General features: G+C 36.9%; 1 long non-coding RNA gene across 1 annotated transcript; it reads right to left on the reverse strand.

The window, feature by feature from the left end:
- Nucleotides 1-225: 225 nt before the first annotated feature.
- LOC109776311 (uncharacterized) lies at nucleotides 226-3,521 on the reverse strand. The gene is made up of 3 exons (XR_002236052.4): nucleotides 2,696-3,521; nucleotides 2,489-2,620; nucleotides 226-2,033 (listed from the first exon to the last, which is right to left on the reverse strand). It is a non-coding gene; the product is annotated as an uncharacterized lncRNA (long non-coding RNA).
- Between the last annotated feature and the right edge of the window lie 2,171 nt (nucleotides 3,522-5,692).

Raw genomic sequence — 5,692 nt, forward strand, 5'->3', positions numbered from 1 at the left:
TTGTCTTGACACCGGTTTTGGCATACATAGTGGACGGCCTTATTATATACTAGATAATGATGGCACGCGTTGCTGCGCCCGTCTATTTTGTCATTAAAATAATAGTAATTGATGTAAATATATGATTGGATTAAAGTTAGTAACAAAACGAAGCTGTATGGTATTTAACGACAAAAGAAAACTGAAGATTATAAAATAAAGCACCAATAATTGTGCTTAGGAGACTGCAGCTATAAAATCAGTTACCGAATTCATGCATTGTCTATTCTGACAACACAACAACAAATCTACAATCCAACTCAAAGAAAATACAATAAATCTACAAATATATGAGAAATCCCATAAAGTACAGTATTCCTTGGATAGGTGCACGTTTAGCATGGTCCATGGTAAACTGCAACATGCCATTGATAGCAAATAGCCAAAAAAACACTGTGCTACTTTTCTCAATTATTATGTGCGAGCCTTAGAAGCACTGAAACCAAAGCATAAATAGGAGAGAAAGCACACCGGGTGTAGATCAACATGGTATGGTATTCGAATCAACAATGATGAAGTTGTCAGTATTATTTTACAGAAAAATGTAATGCAAATAGAGTGTGTACAGGCGGGAAAACTCTGGTCTTAGTCCATCGAACATTAAAAATGTGCAAGTCGCGGCAAACATGGTTCACCTTATAATTGTTGTTATAACAGATAGTTATATATGGAATGCAATGGCATGTTAAGCTAAGGAAAATAATGTGGATGATTATAGAATTGTATAGATAATGTAATCAAACATATATGTAAGAAGCATGATCCAAATAGTACAATGTATTGGTCATCTTTTTGGCTTACATTTTATTTGATTTTCAATATCTTTTTTTAGCTGGGTTGTAAGTTAGCATATGATTTCTTCTAATATAGCTTAACTAAAAATCTGCAAATAGGGTAATGGTACTGATCTACAATAGCAGCGAATATAAGGTTTTGACACCAATTGTTACGATTTTAGTAAACTATAAAATATTAGAAAGAAGGGTGAACCCATGAATATAACAAACGTGCAAGGTGGGAAATAAAGAAAAGAATCACCAGAGACAATGGAAAACTGCACGTATGAGTAGACCCCTCTGACATGCAACATCGCCAGTCAATGTGTGATGTCAATGACAACCCAAATACTACCTCTGTAAACTAATATAAGACGTTTTAGATCACTAAAGTAGTAGCGACCGATGCCGTCACTCCAATTCTCAAAATGCTATACATGGCATTCAAATTTGAAGTTAACTTATTAGATGTCAAACCTAAAATTATGGCACCTGGATAGAACAGGACGGTCATATGTAGGAAATTTCATGGCAAAGCAAATAAATGAGTGTTTGCTGCAAAAGATTCGCCAAATTATGCACTAAACAGAACCTCAAATGCCCTATACAAGAGGACTTCAACACAAAGCAGACGAAAATTACGCACTTTTGTTTTCTTTAAAATTGTCCATGAGTGTATTTTGCCAATAATTTTAATTTTATTTGCAGTGCCTAATTTTATCAAATTCAGTCTCAAATATTGGAGTGAGAAGACATGTTACCGTGCTCGTCCCCTGAGTGCAAAAAAAAGTCTCTTACTCTGAATCTCTTAACTTTCAATCAACTAAATTTCAGCTTCAAGACTACCTAAGTTTTTATATCTGCAAAAGTTAAGCAGATAGAAAAGCTGAGCTGACCTCCAACCATGCAGCAAACTCCTAATGTAGTCGTTCACGTCTACCAAGCAGCAGTAGTGCAAGACATCTCCTTTTACAACACTGCAGTAGAGCGGTCAGTTCCATCTAGAGGAATCACACTGCAGTAGAGCGGTCAGTTCCACCCAGAGCAATCAGACCATAAAATATGAAATTGCGTCGCAAGATAATTAACTTGAGGAATAATAGTGCATGAGCACTAACCTGTTTGTTAGCCATTGGAGCTTCACAGAATCTACTGGAAGGTAGAAAACAACCCAGAAGAAGCAGCAGACCAAGTAATATGGAGCTCGAATTTGTCCTCCTAGAACACAGGGATTCATTTCAAATTATGTTAGCATAAAGCACAATTGCTGGGAAAATATAATTACATGTTTGAGTACATCTGCTTAATATGAACCATTTGAAGATAGAAAATTGAGGATATAGAAGGCACTACATGTCAGTCTTGCTCCTGCGACTAAACGTGACATGTAATTTATAAGAAGAAACGGATGCTTGTGCTATGAAAGATTCAAAAGTAACACTAAATAAGAAAAATAATTAAACATAAAAGGGCAAGTAATACTGTACAATTCTGATGAATACGGAAAATTAATTTATAAGTGTGATTATTGTGGTTTCTGGAGAGGTAGTGGAGCGTGATGGCAAAGGGCCTAAAGGGCAGGAGCACGTTGATCTTAGCCCTGAAGATAATGATGTGATTGCTTTTGCTCGTGAGCGCCATCCACCGCTTGGTTTTGGGCAACAGTGACTCACCAACCCCGCGATTGAGTCGATATGCATGAACCGGAGTGCTCGCATTTTCCTGGCCGAAGGAGCGGTGCCGGCCACCATCTCTTCCTCCACCTCCTTGAGCCCTCGCTCAGACTTCTTCTCCACCTCCACCATCTGCACAAATCCAGACCAATCTGAGTGAAGACATGACATTTATTTGTGCAATCCGCGATGAAACATCATTCCCACCTCTAGCGCGAGACGAACAAATCATGGACTAAGACCTTGCTGGTGACCTGGTGACAAAGAACAACATGAATAAAAAATCCTTGCAGAATTTGGTGGCCATGGGAGGAGGACGAGGAGCCACAGGAGGGTAAGAGAGGATGCCCTGGGAGAGGGGAAGAGATGAGTTTCTTCTCAGTTGGGTTCAGAGGCAGGGAAAGGGGAGATGGAGGTGGCGGTATCACTCCCCTACATCAGATGATGGTGAGGCCAAGGGCGGCGAGACGACGTCGCTGGGAGGGTTGCAGGGAGTCGAGGTTGAAGAAGATGCAGTCAAGGGTCGCAGCAGAATCGAAGATTTGCAGTGAAGTTAGATCAGTACCGAAACGAATCTAGCGCGGAAAGACGACGGCGAGAGGAGCTGCGAGACAGAGAACCTGGTGGCGGCGGCGTCACCCAGGTCTCGTCAGCCGCCACACGATGGAGACGAAAGTGAGGGGTGTAGTCCGCCCGTGTTCACATCCAGTCTTCTTGTACATAGTGCAGCTTCCAGCTCTATGCTATACTCCGTAGATGGTAGTCGTTTGACTCGGAAATCCTTGATAAAGCTTTTAGTCCGTGCCTGGCAGTTTCAGCCGTGGTCCAGTCCGCCTCCTCCTGCAAACGAGCAAGTTCTAAGCTTTATCGATCTTCTCCGGCTCACGAAACTCTGGTCTAATGCCCACCTTTAGAAAGGACCTGTTTCTTCCTATTTTTTCTAGGATGCACAAGCGGACACTCGCAGAAGCCCATTTTGCCCAATTTTACACCAGGCACCCAAAATTGTCACCAGAATAGCGGAAACCTCTCAATTGTAGCGAATGTAGCGAGTCAAAGCGGGATTAAGAGGAAATCCAATGGCCAAAAATGCACCAAGCCGATTATCTGACGGTTGGAAACACTAATAGTCTGAGAGGGCAGGAAAAGTGCTCAGTTATAACCTATCTAAATAGGTGAAAAAGTTATTGGAGATGTTAAAAAATATATATAATGGTCTAAAAGTATTTAGAACATTTTATATTTAATTTAAATATCAACAAGCCTAAAAAGGCCATGTGGTGGAAGGAATTATGAGTCACGAAGGCTCATAAGGAAGTGGCACCCCCTTGCCATATGGAGGGCGGGGCGAATTGGACTAGGGGAGGAGTCCTACTTATTATATATAGGCTTTTTGGATTTTAAAAAAAATTTAGAATGAAAGTCTTTATGCTCTTATTAATAAGATTTACTAACCTTATGATTTTGGAGACGATAAGTGAAAGTTGTAAGTCCTATTGTAAGAATACCTCACTTTTCATAATTTTCATAATAAAATATGAGGATTCTATTATGAAAATTATGAAAAGTTCACTGATAGGAAAAGAATACTTAGCACATAGTATACCAAACAAAACTTTTTTTCTTGTATATATAAGAGGGGGTTTTTGTTCTAAGAATATTGTACCGAGTAATTCGACACAAAAAAGTACATTCAAAGAAGAATCAAAATTATTAAATAATTCGAATTCTTTTTTGATAAGTCAATTCATATTATTCCAAAATCTTATTATTTGTTTGTTGCCCAGAAAAACCCTTTGGTTTTGGATGCTCATTGCCGCTCGAAAATGATCTTGATTTTACTAAAAATAAAGATTGTACTATGGAAAAATAAGTCTTTTTGTTCCAAATATTTTTACGAATACGGTTTTTTGACATCGAAGTGCGTTTTTGGAACTGCCATTCAAAAAGGAAATTAATTTTGTCTAGTTGTATGTGAAAGACATTTATTGCTGCAAATCAATCCTTCTTTCTTCTTTTTATTAGTATTTATACTTAGATACTGAAAGATACTTAAATTTTGAATTATTTTTTACTGCATTTTGTCTAATACGGATAAGACAACAAGAATTTTTTCACATCTTTTCTTTATATATTTTATACTTGTTTTTTAATAATATAGAATATATAGAAGGGTTTCTCATTTAAATCTATTTATATCTATTTATATATCAAGTATACTCCATATATAGATATATGGTATGGAAGCCTATCCCCCATATAAGATAAGACGGGGGATAAAAAGAAGGGAAAATGAAAATAGTTAATTAAGTTCAAAATGGTATTCCATAAAGGAAAGGAATTCCATCAAAACAAAAAATACTGAGTCTCTTAAACAAGACATTCTAAAACTTAGGTAATTTATAGTCATTAGGATTTTAGTTCTATATGAAGTAAGGACTATTCGATAATTTCTTATAAACATAGGTTTTCATTGGAATTCACTCAATCAGTTAATTATGGAACAAGAGAGCTGTTTCATCTTCGTTTTAAAGAAATATAAAAATGAATTATGAATAGAAAGTAAAATGATTCAACTTTTTTTTATTTTTATAAATATCTTTATTTAGGTAATAAAATAACTTCGTTACCTAGTTATTTTATTAACTTTCTGAATTTAACCAACTAAACCCATACTTAAATTTTTTTTCAATGAGATAAATTTTGGAAAAATTAAGAATTTCAGTATTTTTTTTCTTATTCTTTTTATTTATTGTTTCAGAAAGAGATAAGAATTGGTTTGGTGAATCGGAAACAATTTTATAGAAAAATTGAAGTAAAAATTGCAATTTGTTTTCTTATGGAACATACATATCAATATGCATGGGTAATCCCTCTTCTCCCACTTTCAGTTATTATGTCAATGGGATTTGGCCTTATTCTTATTCTGACAGCAACAAACAATCTTCATTGCATATGGACTTTTCCTAGTGTTTTACTCTTAATTATAGCTATGGTATTCTCAGTTCAACACTCCTCCCTCTTGGACGGCGCCCCAAGGAGGGACCTTCCCTCCTTGGTGGATGCCCCCTCCTCCTTGTGACGCCCGGATAATTAAGCTACAGTAATTCCCCGCTAATGGTGCCATGTCATCACATTACTGTTGCTAATCCTCGCTTGATCTAAATCTTAGTTCAAACTCAAATTCAAATTAAAGCCCAAAAT

The sequence above is a fragment of the Aegilops tauschii genome, chromosome 1 (assembly GCF_002575655.3).
Source record: "Aegilops tauschii subsp. strangulata cultivar AL8/78 chromosome 1, Aet v6.0, whole genome shotgun sequence".
Classification (NCBI taxonomy): Eukaryota; Viridiplantae; Streptophyta; class Magnoliopsida; order Poales; family Poaceae; genus Aegilops; species Aegilops tauschii.